The sequence below is a fragment of the Chamaea fasciata genome, unplaced genomic scaffold (assembly GCF_029207755.1).
Source record: "Chamaea fasciata isolate MVZ Bird 193981 ecotype frontalis unplaced genomic scaffold, bChaFas1.0.hap1 SCAF_3, whole genome shotgun sequence".
NCBI classification, from domain to species: domain Eukaryota; kingdom Metazoa; phylum Chordata; class Aves; order Passeriformes; family Sylviidae; genus Chamaea; species Chamaea fasciata.
The window spans coordinates 75,544,019-75,557,235 of NW_027094088.1; the positions used below are offsets into that span (position 1 = coordinate 75,544,019).

Here is a 13,217-nt window from a genome sequence, read left to right on the forward strand (position 1 = left end):
CTTGCTCCAAGAAAACACGGGTTGCTGTTAATTGAGAATGGGGTTTTGTATTATTTTTGCAGAATAAAGTTTCCCATGGACTGCAATGAATGAAAATATTACTCTGAATGCACACACCTGTTTCCAGAGAAGTAATCAAATGCCAGGTAATTTTAAATGTTACTTCTGTATTATCAAAGCCAGGCAGACTACAGGATACCATCACTCTCAAACAAACACACATTTATGTTATTATTACTTAAACAAAATGTATCTTTATGCATTACAAAAATGGAGTATCATGTTCTTAAAAATCAATATGCTTCAGCTTTCCCCCCCCCCCCACTCCTTTCTGAATTAATTGTCTGCATGAAAATAGCTGAAAGTAAATTGGATTGCAATTAGAAAAAGAAAGCCTAAAACCTTATTGGCTAACACAAGATGTATGGTTTACAAATAAACAGACATGGATAATTTGTAATCTCAGGAGAAGAGGGGATTTTTTTTCCTTTTGTGATACAATGACTTTTGCTAGTGGGGTTGTTTAATTACAGAACAAAAAACTGTGCTTTAGAGTGTATGAGCAGTAAATTTTTTAAATACTAAATTAATTCTCTATAATGAGTTTTTTAAAATTTGTTTATCTTTTACCTTCAAATCAAAAAAGATATCAACCTCCCAGAGTTCAGATGGGTCTTTATTGTATGCCAGCATCCGAAAGAAGATAATGTCCCAAATATGGGGTTTTTTAAAATTTTATTATCCCCATGAATATACCAGTACAATGATTCTTAAGACTTAGTTAGATTTTGAAAACCTATGGATGCTTTGTTATAAATTATTTTTCTTACAAATACCTTTAAAGTAATTTTGGTACTAATCAGAGTCAAACTCTGTGCTTGTGTAGCTGGTTTTGCGGTTACTTTTGCTGAGGTAGGATTTAATTCACTGAGGCTGCTCTTCGTAGTAAAAGCTTCACAACCTTACTTTTCACTATGTAGAAGGGAACAAAAACATATGATACAGTTCAACAAACAAAAAAATAAGGTACAGAATGCACACTTTATGGAAGGAACCACTGATACAATCACTACATAGAAAATTTCCTGGTAAATTACGAGAGTAGTAGAGTAAGAATTCATATTTGTATATGCACATAATGTGAAGAAATTAGGAATTATAGAATTTTTGGCATAGAAAAAGCCTCGAGATGTCAAATCCAACCACTAACCTAGCACTGCCAAGTCCACTGCTAAATTGTGTCCCTGCATGCCACATCTACATGACTTAAATGCTTCCAGGGATGGGTTCACAAACACTTCCCTGGGCAGCCTGTTCCAATGCTTGACATCTCTTTTGGTGAAGACATTCTTCTTGATATCCAACCTAAACCTTCCCTAGTGCAACTTGAAGCCATTTCCTCTTGAGACTCTCAACAGAGAATTACATATATTACCTCTTTTAATCCAGTTTATTGAGGCTGAATGTGACCAAAATTTTGACTTTGCACTAATGTACAAACAGTAAAAAACCTCTTGACATGAACTGAAGCTCTATGCTCACTGCAGAAAAGAAGAATCAGTTAGCGTTTTTTAAAGAATAAACCCCCTAATCTTAAAAGTTATTTCCATGGCAGGTGAAATATTGAGAAAAATGTCAAAAGTAGCTCCTCTATGTCCTGACAATGGGCACATTATCTGTAATCATTACCAGTCACTGGGTCACTGGTTGATTTCACAGTGAAAAGTTTCCAAGACTCATAGATTTGCCTAGGCTCTCTAAACATCAGTGTTTGTTGCATCACTTTATTTGAAAAGACACACACAAATCACGACACAGCTATTTATTTTATATATTGAAAAAATGATTTTAGGTTGACATGAACATGTAGTCTTACATTCATCCCTGTCAGTTAAGAATACACAAAATGTTTTATATTATTGACATTAATAATAGAAGTAAGCAATTCTCCATATTAGGTAACTGAAAATCAGATACAAGACTACCTGCAAAATTTCACTTAATGCTACTTTCATCTTGTTTAAGTTCTTGAAATCAGATACTGGTGTTATACATAAGATGTCAGGAGTTTTAGATCAAAAAGTGAAATCCTGTGGATACCTTAAAAATAAAGAAAGAATATATGTAACACAAATTTCACTGTTAAAATCTGGATCTTAGAGGAATCAATGCAGAAATTGGAGATAAGGAGTCACACCTGGAATGAGGATTACCCTGAGAAAATGTGGGGAATATTACCGACTCCTCAGCAAAAACTTAAGTACTCTTGAAAGTTGCTGTTTTGATGGGGAAAAAAAATTTAAAATAGTTATTTCAGCTTCTGTGACAGCCAAACCTTGGTGTTCTACTGAGAAAATGGCTGTTGGTTGTACTAGATTGTGTCAAATAACATGCAGCGGTTATACAATGTTTATGACTGTCCGTGAGGGACAAAGATGAGGCCACTCCTTTTACTTAGGACTGAAAGATGGATTTAAATTATACTGCTAGGGATGAAAGGCTAGCGCTTCATTAAGCAAGCTGCTCAACCTTCATGCTTACTCCAGTTTTAAAACTATTATCCTACGATCACAGTGAATGTCTTTGAAATAATATTGCAGTCCTTCTTTGATAAGAAAGCCTGTTTTTTTCCTTTGCTCTGCCATGCAACTAAGTAGCAGATACATAATTTATATTAACCTTGACTTGTGCTTCACCTACAGATTCTCCTGATTTTATATCATAAGGGAAAATCCTTTTTTCTTCACAAGTGAAAACATGAATTATTTCCGTTATATAGATCCTTTCTTTTTATTCTTTTTTTTTTTTTTTCCAGAGGAACCAGGGTATATAAAATATTGTTCCTAGCCTGCAAAAAGTAGCAGCTTGTTTCCAGCCTTCAGACTTGTCCAAAATCAATCTTGTCACTTTGGCTTGATTTTGCATAATGTTCTTCCCTGAGTGGAGTTTCTGTGTCTTGTCTGCAGCAGGGCTATGGTGAGCAATGGGAAGTTCTGTTTAAAAACTGATGACACTGCTGAGTGCTGAAAAGTGTCACTGCTGCTTTCAGGTGTTCATTTTTACACACCTACTGTAGATTTCTAAAAAACTACTTTCAGAAGTTGCTCACAGTTAAATTGAGAACTGCATTTATACTCAAAGCATGGCCATTATAGTGTCTTATTTGTTCAATACAAAGGCTCTGTGGCTCACTGCCCTTCTGATATTTCAATTATTTGGTTGTAATCATGTAACAAAGCAGATATTGATTTTTCTGGGTATTCAAATTACATCTCTAAAAGCAGAAGCTAGTAAAATGGCTTTATCATTTAAAATTATTCACAATTTGGTGAAGCCAATTGGTTCCAGTGCAAGAGAAACATATTCCTTTATTTTAAAAGTGTCATTATAATGGGCATCAGTGAGGGTGTTTCTTTAAGGCTGTAGTCAAATTCAATAGGTCTTCCTTATTTTGAGAAATATTCTGCTCTCACCTGATATTTAGTAAATGTGAATAAAGAAAATCAAAGTAGTCCTTTGGACCTGATGGATACATCAAAACATTTTTAATTCTCTCTATTTGTGTACATCAGTTGAGTACTAAAATCCACAGTTTTTATTTTTGATACATGTCAGATGGGAATTGTTTTCTATCCCTTCCATCATTCCTTTTTTTACTTGACATAGCAGGTACTCTCTTCACAGAATGGGGTAAAGCAAACCTGTGATAAGTCAATTCCTTCAACAAGATTAACTTGAAATATACTTTTAAGTTTTCAGAAAACTTCTGGCATATGCTTAAGTGTTCCTCAAATGCCATGTGCCCATTCCAAAGGCTGATGGCCTAATTGCAGAGATACTTTATCAAATCACAAGGCAAGAGCTTCAATGAAGACAGTGTTTCATCTTTGCTGTCCTGCTTGGCCATGAACAGCATGGCCAAGGTTGGAAACTGAGCAACTACTCCCTGGGAAGCTACAGATAAATTTTAAAAACCCAAGGAACTGGCTAAACTAAAAGCCAGATGCAGTTTCCAAGAGAAAAGCGAGAAACATCCTATTATTTTTTTTGTGAAATAGTAAAATAAACACCTCCTAAAAAATCAAAATAGTAGTACTTTAAAATCCCAGTGACCTCGCCATTTTTGCAATTTTTCCTTATTTTCTGAAGTGGACTTCCAGTGAGTTTCCAGATTTCTTAATTTGGCTTCCTTCATAAATCTTCTCACTCCTGAAACAAAGGAAAGATCTTAAACTGCATCCTTTTAATAATTTCTTTCTTTCTTTCTTTCTTTCTTTCTTTCTTTCTTTCTTTCTTTCTTTCTTTCTTTTCCCACATCTTTGTTTATTTTCTTTCCTTTTTCCAGGAGAACTCTTAGTCAAGGAGATTCTAAACAATTTTTTTTCTCCAAAGGTATTTGCTTAATTAAGCATAAGGATTTTTGCATTTATATGAATAATGCCTTGTAGAGAAAGCAAAAAGATTTTGGACTCCCTTGGTTACAGCTAGGCTAACTGAGGCTTTTTGCTTTCCATGCACACACACAAAAAATCACAAGCTGCATAATTGGCAGCAGGAGTATTCAATAGAATATGCTGAGAAAGAATTGAGAAATACTTAAAAATACATATAATTGTTAATAAGTTTCTGCTGACACTGTCCTAGAAGTAAAAGAAGTTAATATATTTTAAAATGTAAAAAAAAATAATTTTCCCCTAAGATGTGGCAGTATACCAGAACATCTACATGCAAGTGGGAGGATTTTTTTCTTAATTTTCTTTTTTTTTTTCCATTTTAGTGACAGATTACAAAAGCTTTTCATATAGAAAAAAGCAGTTTCAGGATGATGGATTTAAAAAAAGTCTTGTTTTCCTTTAGGTTTTATTTAGTACTAGAAAATTCTTTTTGCATGTATTTTGCAGAATAATGTGATCATTGAAAGAAAAGCAGATATTCTCAATGGTTGATACTTGTTTTGAAAAGAAGGTTTGAGGTGTCTTCAATTTTTTGTGCTTATTAGAAAGGTTAATAATCCAGTGTTATTTCATTTCTACCTGCTTCTTTGGGTAAATGCCAAAAAATCCTGAAGAGTTTTAAAAACAAAAAAAATATATCCATTTCTTTTTTACAAACAATTCCACTCACTTACAGCCTCAGACTGATCCTGAAGTAAGTCAATATCATTGTCATCTGTTAAATCCGTTTCTTTGATCATCAGGACATTCTTGCTTCACATTTACAAGCTATGACAAGAGCCTTGGAAATACTAGTAAGTCAAAATGGAAGAAATGACAAAGCTGGTGTCACATCACCCCTGTGGAGGAAAGGTTTGACACCACAAAAGATGAATATATCATCTAACTTTATATCCTGGTCTTTACAGATCATTTCTGCTTTATTCAGCTGAACAAAAGTTCCTGAATTCAGTCAGGTTATCATTCATGTCTTCCAGAAATATACCAGATTCTAAGAGGATTTCTTCTTCTTCTGAATCACTAATCTGATAACACACATAGGCATGGCTATTTTCAGTTAATATAGATGAGGTGTTTTTTTGTTTGTTTGTTTTTTCTTAGTGAATAAAAAATAAAATAAATAAAAACTTGGTGGGTCTCTGACATCTGAAATTCTAAAACCTGTATGGTTCTACTATCATGTGCACATCTTATAAGCATGTCATCATGTCTTTGGACATAAAACATCTGAAAGAATCTGAGCTTCGAAATGATCCATTTTATAAAACACCTGGTTTACTAATCCTCGTTTTTCTTGATTTGGAAAAAAGTTTTTACCAAAAGATAGGCATCAGACTACATTTTCTATCTAAATTTTGCTACCTTTTTTAATTAACACCTTACAAGTAAAATTATCTTAAAGAACAGCAGGCTGTCCTAAAGAAGTCTATGCAATTCCAGGTATCTTTTTACCCATGAACATAACTGTAAAGTGCTTACAGAGAGTACAGCATTTATTGAAAGTAAGATCCTTGCCCCCTTACTGTGATAAATGCACTGAGTAACATCTGTTTTAAGTAGTTCTTTGGGACTCACTTGGTAGACTCCTAAGAAAATATAGACAAATATGAAATAAAAATTAAATATCAAATTATAGCCTGAAGCTCAAGAGTGTGGGTAGAAGTCATTACAAAAAAACTTTATATTTGTTTATAAATTTTCTGTTTCTAGAGCTATGACTTTGAGCTGGCCAAAATCAAAAGAAGGTTCAGCCATCTCACAGTAAAGGAAGAATGTTTTTGCTTCCACCCAAGCACACCTGTTTACATAATGCCCCGTGTATTCATCTACCCCTATATTTCATTCCTCCTTTTCCTCCCTAGTTTTGTTTATTATACCAAACTTTAGATTCATTTTCATCCTCTATTCAAATGACTATTATATTAAACTGTGGAAGCAATTGCTTTAACATGAGAGGCTCAGTGAAGCAACTTAACCAGTAGCACAATGGTCCCAATATTTGCCTTTGTCATGAGCCTCTCATTCTTATATAGCCCACAGCACCCTGGTCAGGACAATTTCCTGCAAAGTAGAAAACTTTAGGCTGATGGGTAAGTTGACACAGGCACCTTACCTTGTTTTAGTCATTAAGACTTAAGGTAAAACATGAGTCAGCCCCTGTTACACTTGGCTAAAACTGTCAGTACCGTTTAGGCATGCTCCGAAAAGGAATGTCCAATCTGACCCCTTTGGGAATTTAGGCAAAGAAACACTTAGAATGGAATTAATCTCATGCAGTTTTAGGCAGTTATAAGAAAGACAGCAGAATCTGAAGTTATGACTCCAGAGAAAGAGAAAGAGAGAAGTAGGCACCGTCTAAAGCATTTTGTTTCAGGTATTTCAAATACCTCTTGGATGAGGTGAACCCATTTAGATGACACCAATACCTCTCATACAACTTTTTAATGGATGTAAGGAGAGTAGCTCATTCTGACTTCAGTTATTCATATTTAGCTTCTGTGTCTGAGAGAGCAGATGACTGAATTGTGCTGCTTTGTCAGCTACGTCCACATGTGGCCACTGGTTTGGTGTTATTTCCCAATTCATCCTTCCGTAAGAACTCCAGTTCTTTATTGGGTGTTGGCTTGACTAAATCAGAACTCCTGGAGAATCCAGTACAAGAATGCTAAAATAAAATCTAGAGTGTTATTGCCCAGAATAAGAAAAATATTATTTTGTTCTTCAATATAATTTTTTAAATTCCTTTTCAAGCAAACAGCAGGACTGATTTGCAGTTTGCACTGCTGGTGTTTACTTCCACTTACTCATGATAGAGGGATAAGTTCAAGTGGCGCATCAATATCAGTGGCATTTTATAATGAGAGAGTCTCTAGTAATTATAAACTTAATCAAGCAACATTTGATTGTCCAGGTACCCAAGAACTAAACCTCTATTTGATAAATGAGACTTTCTGATCCTTTCTATATAACAAAAGTTATATATTAATTATATATATATATAAAATAAGTTCATTGTCACATGAAACATGAAGTATTTTAGGGATTTATAAACTGGCTAAGTGGACCTATCAGAAATAAATAAATAAATAAATAAACAAACAAACCAGAACGGTTAATCTAATAATCTAATTTTTGATATAGGAATTTATCATCTAGTTTCACTAAATGTTAGAAGACAGAATCTTGAATACAAGCATGAGACTCATTCTTGTTACATGTACAGGGCTGCTGCAGAATAATACAAACACTGCTGTGCAGCTATTAAGTTAAAAATGAGCTTTTAAGAGAGGAGAAATTAGTTTCTGTACAGAAATATTGAGACTTTAGTGTCTTAACGAATGGACTTAGGATGCTGTGCTCTATTACTCAGTCAGACAACAGAGTAGTGATGTGAGCTCCCAGAGAACACATGGACATTTACAGATGAAGCTTTATAACTAAACCTTTCAGACACTTGTTTCATTCCTGCCCAAATATAATTCAGTATTCAGAATACTAAGCAGGTCTCTTTCTGGAACATGTAACTGGAAAGGGGCTTTATCTAACACTGTCGTGGAATCAACTCCCACATACTGTCAAAACTGAGATTTTTCTCCAAACACAATTTTTTAATTTCTTTTAATTAGAATACCCATTTAATGTGTCTTGTTCTTCATCTTTTCTGCAGCAAATGAGTGGAACAAGAACTCATTCCTTTAATGATGTTTCACAAGTTTTACCTAAAATATGTCAATATTCTAGAAGCAGGGGCTACACCCTTTCGTTGTGTTTGTTTCAAATTCTAACCTACAAAATCATCCTGTAGGGTCTTAAAGATACTATCGTAGGAAGATCTGCTTTGGTTCTGCTTGTTCTTGATCCTGTTCTGAGGAGGTTAACTCTTTCCAGAAATTGTAATGCTATCTCACCCAGGCTTCTGGATTTCTTTCTGCAGATCGAGCTCAGATACAGGGAAAAAAAAATCAATTTTAATGAAGTGATTTTTGATTTTAAGGAAATTTACACTAGAATTTCTGAAAAACTGGACAGAAAAGTTCTTGTGAATTCTTCTTTAGCTCAGTTCTTGGTCTAAACCACTGCAGACAGGTAGCTATGAAATTGAGAAATTATTTTCTCCTAGGGTTGGATACCTTTCTCCTTAAGATACCTGGGTTGTAAACAAGAGAAACTGTAATACTCCTCAGATGAGAATAAACAAATGGGTTTGGCATAAAATTGGTGGTTAAATGAAGTAGTCTCCTTTGAGCAGATAGCAGATGTGATCTAGTGGGTACCATTTAAATTACACTGTTTTAGTCGCAAGAAGTGTAAAATCTTATGGACTCTCATTAAGCAAGCGCTTAGGATAGTTTTTGATCACATTGTTAAAACTTTATTACTTTAGATAGAGATGAATTTCACCTGGTATGTTATGTAATTCATTCAGTTTCGCAATGACTCTTTAAAACCCTTTTTTAACAAGTCACCAGTAATTTCTGAGTCCAATGCATAAGTCAGCAAAGTTGTAGATCATGATATTAACCAAAACAGACAAATAAGAATGGTATTTTTTTCTAAAGAAAAAATATACTACTTAAGGGGCTCAAGCGAAAAATGGGATACTTTTGTTCAGTCTTGCTTTAAGAGAGAAATTCAAGAAAAATGTTAATGTTTTCCCTTAGTGATTTTTTTAGCTTGCTTCACTGTATTAAAAAATACACAAAAAACCAAACAAAAAAAATCCAAGAAAAATATAATATAGGTATTTCTTTTTGTTTGTTTGTTTACTTGGAGATTGCTTTTAGTAACTAAGGTCTTATGTTAGGTTTATTGCTGAAATAAGCTAGAATTTCAAAGACAGAGCATAAGTCCTGGGATATAACTCCAACACCTGAGATGAAGCACATCCACTTCTCCCCCACATCCCTCTCAAGGTAAGACAAAGCTTTTGAGGTGGGAAAGAACAAATCTTTGCAATTCCTTTGACATCCTCTTCAGAACCCTCTTTACCTTTTCTAGTTCAGAATTATCATAGTTGATTTTCTTGTGGTGTATATTAATCCCTCAGAGAGCACTTCTGTGGAAGATTTTACTTAGTCTCCAATCCCCTTCCTTGCAGTCACTTCCATACCTTGTTTCCTTCTTTTTCAGCTAAGAACAGTAGCCCTGACACATTGTGATGAGCCTCAGCTGTTCCTACTCAGGTTAAGCTCTTTAATGAAATCAAAGCAAAGCAGATGATAGATCCAGAGAATAAAAAAAATTAACTCAATAGCTACTAGAAAAGGACATTAAATGGAAAAGAGGTTTGTAAGCTGAGGAAATTCAATTCAGAGCTGGATAGAAAACTGTCTTTTTCTAGGCAATTCTTTTTGCTGAAGGTTAGTAGAATTTTTTGCAAAGAAATAGACAAGACAGTGGGAAGACCATGAAGAAATTGAAGATGTTTTGGGTTATATATGTACAGGAAAAAGTTTAAGTAAACTTAAAGGGGGAAGTAAAGTTAGAAATTTATTTGAAATTCTAGGTCAGAAAAAGACACTGAAATTTATAAGCCCATTGTTATTTGAATCCTTTAACCTACCAAAAGCACCAAAATACACTTTTCTGTACATTGTGGCCACAAACGGATCTGAATAGGCTGAGCTAGATAAACATCTCAGGTAAATGATCTGCATCAAGGCTTTAATTGTTCATCAGTCATTTTTAATACATAATGAAAAAGAAGTTTCATTTATTTAATCACTATGTCTATTCAGCTTTCACTTTTTGTAGTTGTAGTATCAGCTGTTTCTAATGAAAGATTTCAGCCATGATAACAAAGATATCTTGGCACCACTATTTTTCCATGAGTGTCATCTAAGTTCTTGCAGAAAATCAGTCTTTCACCAGTCAGTTAAAATAGTCATATATTAATTATTTTCACAACTATATAAAAAATATTCTGATTTCCAAACTCTGAAAATCAGACACAATTTGAGGTGCTGACGGGTGGTGAGTTTCCCGTTATCTAATATCTCTGTACCTCTCTGCATGTTTGATGTACTTACACCTCTGCAACCTGGGTTTACTTTCAACCACTAAAAAGGTCAAAGTAAAATAAAATCCTTAGCTGCATTATAATTAAATTCCATATCACAATTTCCCAAATAAATACAGGGTATCCAGAAACATGACTCTTGCTATGTCAGTATCGGCATGCTTTTAAGCAAATGAGCTTTATTTCTAATTACTGTGGAATGAAATACCATAAAAGCATCCTCTGACTCCAATTCTCATCATACATTGAGATGGCCCGTTATATTCAATTATTGACAGCTCACTTTCATCCCTTATCTATGTCCACATTAAAACAAATATGATTTTTTTTACAATAACAAAATATTTGGAAGAAAAAAAAGTAGAACTTGAAAAAAAAATGGCACTAGCCAATGAGGTACCTCAGTATTCAGAAGTTCTCAAAGATTTTCATGAATAATCAGACCTATGTGGTCCACTGTTAAGGACAGGAGATTAGCACTTGTTTGTGCTTTCCCCAATCAGTTCTGGCATCCACAATGCTGAATCATGAGGAAAGCTTAACAAAACAAACAAACTTGTTTGCAAGTGTTTTAACTTACCACCAGTAGGAACCTTCATAGAACAATTCCATCCTTTCTACTTTAGATAGCAATCTGAGGGTGGGATGAATCAGCCTCTGGGGGAGCTTAAATGACTAAATGGTGACTAGGTGTGACTGCATGGTCAGATGACCCTTTTAGGCCAAATACCTAAGTTTTAGTTGGTTTAAGTCGATTGGGATGAATCTAAAACATTAATATACAGCTGAAAATCCAAAATGGGTAGGCATTCACATAGTCTAATAGTGATGAAGCTGGCATAAAATCTTGAATGCCAAAGAATTACGAAAGAATATTAAATTTGTATTCTGTTGAAGTCTATTAAATTGTGTTTATTTTAAATTTTAACAAATGTTTCCTAAGATCGATGATAATTTCTCTACAAAAGGCAGCACATATGGCAGCATTTGATAGCTACAGCATGAAATGCCAGTTTCCTATAAATATATGCTTTGGAAAATCATCCTTAACACCAATAAGTTATGAGGTAAATAATTAATTTTTCAGTAAATTTAAGAAAATGCTAGGAAAATATATAATATGTTTGCCTTTGATTTATCCATTCTCTTCTCCCACACTTTGCATGGGTCTTTTGTTAAATCCTACGGAGTTTGTTAATTGCAGAAAGCAAAAAGCAGAGATAATGTAATTTGGTAATGATGATAATACGTCCAGAAATGTGGGTTTTTTAAAATACTAAATCAAATAATTAAAGGTCTGTTCACCTAAATATATGAGTGCTAAGATGGTAACTTTTAAACTAATAGATGATGTATTAACATTTTCTGAAAAGATGGGACTTTGATATTATGAGAATACTACTCTATTAGTTTCAGGGATGTTATGAGGAAAATAGAATGCATTAACTAGTCAAAGATTATATACATTTTTAGGAATATCTTTAAATCACTTGCCAATGTGATATCTGCTGCTACGTCATTTAAAGAATCAGGTGATGCCTGTCTAGGTGACAAAAGTACAAACAGTCTGTAGGACAGTGTGCACAGCAGGGATTAAAAGCTACATTTACAAGAAGACCTAAGTGCTGCAAGACTGACAGTAGCATAAAGCACAGAAACATTTATGCCTTTCTGCAAAACAAGAAAATCCACAATGCTGTTCATTAATGCAACAACGTTATTCAGTAGAAAACACAGTACTGGATCTTAAAAATTGCCTGTTCCTTCCTTGCCTTTGATATGTCCTTTCCCATTGTGGTAGGTGATTGGTTGCTAGTTCTGCTGGAGGCACAGATCTATTTCCTGAGCTTTACTAAAGAATAAATGAGAGGCAATGCTTTTTGTACAAATTGCAGTTCCTAGAAGAAGCTGTGCTAGCCTTGGCCTTGCAGGAACACTCTGAGAAAGGCCTGGGAAATAGCCTGCACATTGTATGTATGAGAGTGAGCTTTAACTAATTTAGCCAGGTTTGGTGGCAGCAATCCTGTTGTCATAACACTGTTAAGTAACAAAAGTACTGGATGACAGAGTTGCTTTCGAATTTGACTTTAAATTTTAATTGACAGTCAGGTATAACAAAATAGTTGTGCTGTGTGCCTAGGAATCTTCCCTGATGATCTTTGCTTCAGTTCTTTCTTGTAGATCATATAAGTCTGTAACATGGGGCTAACAACATCTGTAGCGGTGGAAAAGAATTGAAATTAATCTCTTTAAAGGTATCATTATTGAAGTCATTAGGGATGCTCCCATTAAAGCTGTCTGACTTCGCTTTTGGTAATTTTTAAGACTGTTATTATAAACCTTATTTAACAGAATTTGTGATGGCACTCTGTGGCAGCTCAGATGTATTTTCGGTTTCTATTCATCTAATAACAAAATCAGACTAAATGTTCCTCCATAAATATGGAGAACAGATTAAATTTCACAACATAAATTCTGAAAATCTTTCCATCTAGTTCCTTGTTTCAGTAAGGAAGTTGGAATTTGGAATTTGTACCAGAACTGTGTTTTCTGTCTCTGGTCTCAATTTTGTGACGTAAAGAAGCTTTTGAAAAAAACACAGGTTTCATATGAGAGCTAAGACTTCTAAGATTTCAGTTACTAAGATACCATGACAATGTTATACTGATGTCAGCCTGAGGCAAAGGATTTTCTCTGCCACTCCATGCTTGTGGATGCCAACCTCTCTCTCAGATCCCACCCTC

At 34.3% G+C, this 13,217-nt stretch overlaps 1 long non-coding RNA gene across 1 annotated transcript; it reads right to left on the reverse strand.

Moving 5' to 3' along the window:
- Positions 1-1,819: 1,819 nt before the first annotated feature.
- Positions 1,820-11,120, reverse strand: LOC136287792 (uncharacterized). Its single transcript, XR_010720336.1, has 3 exons — positions 11,054-11,120; positions 5,129-5,293; positions 1,820-4,209 (listed from the first exon to the last, which is right to left on the reverse strand). It is a non-coding gene; the product is annotated as an uncharacterized lncRNA (long non-coding RNA).
- Positions 11,121-13,217: the final 2,097 nt, after the last annotated feature.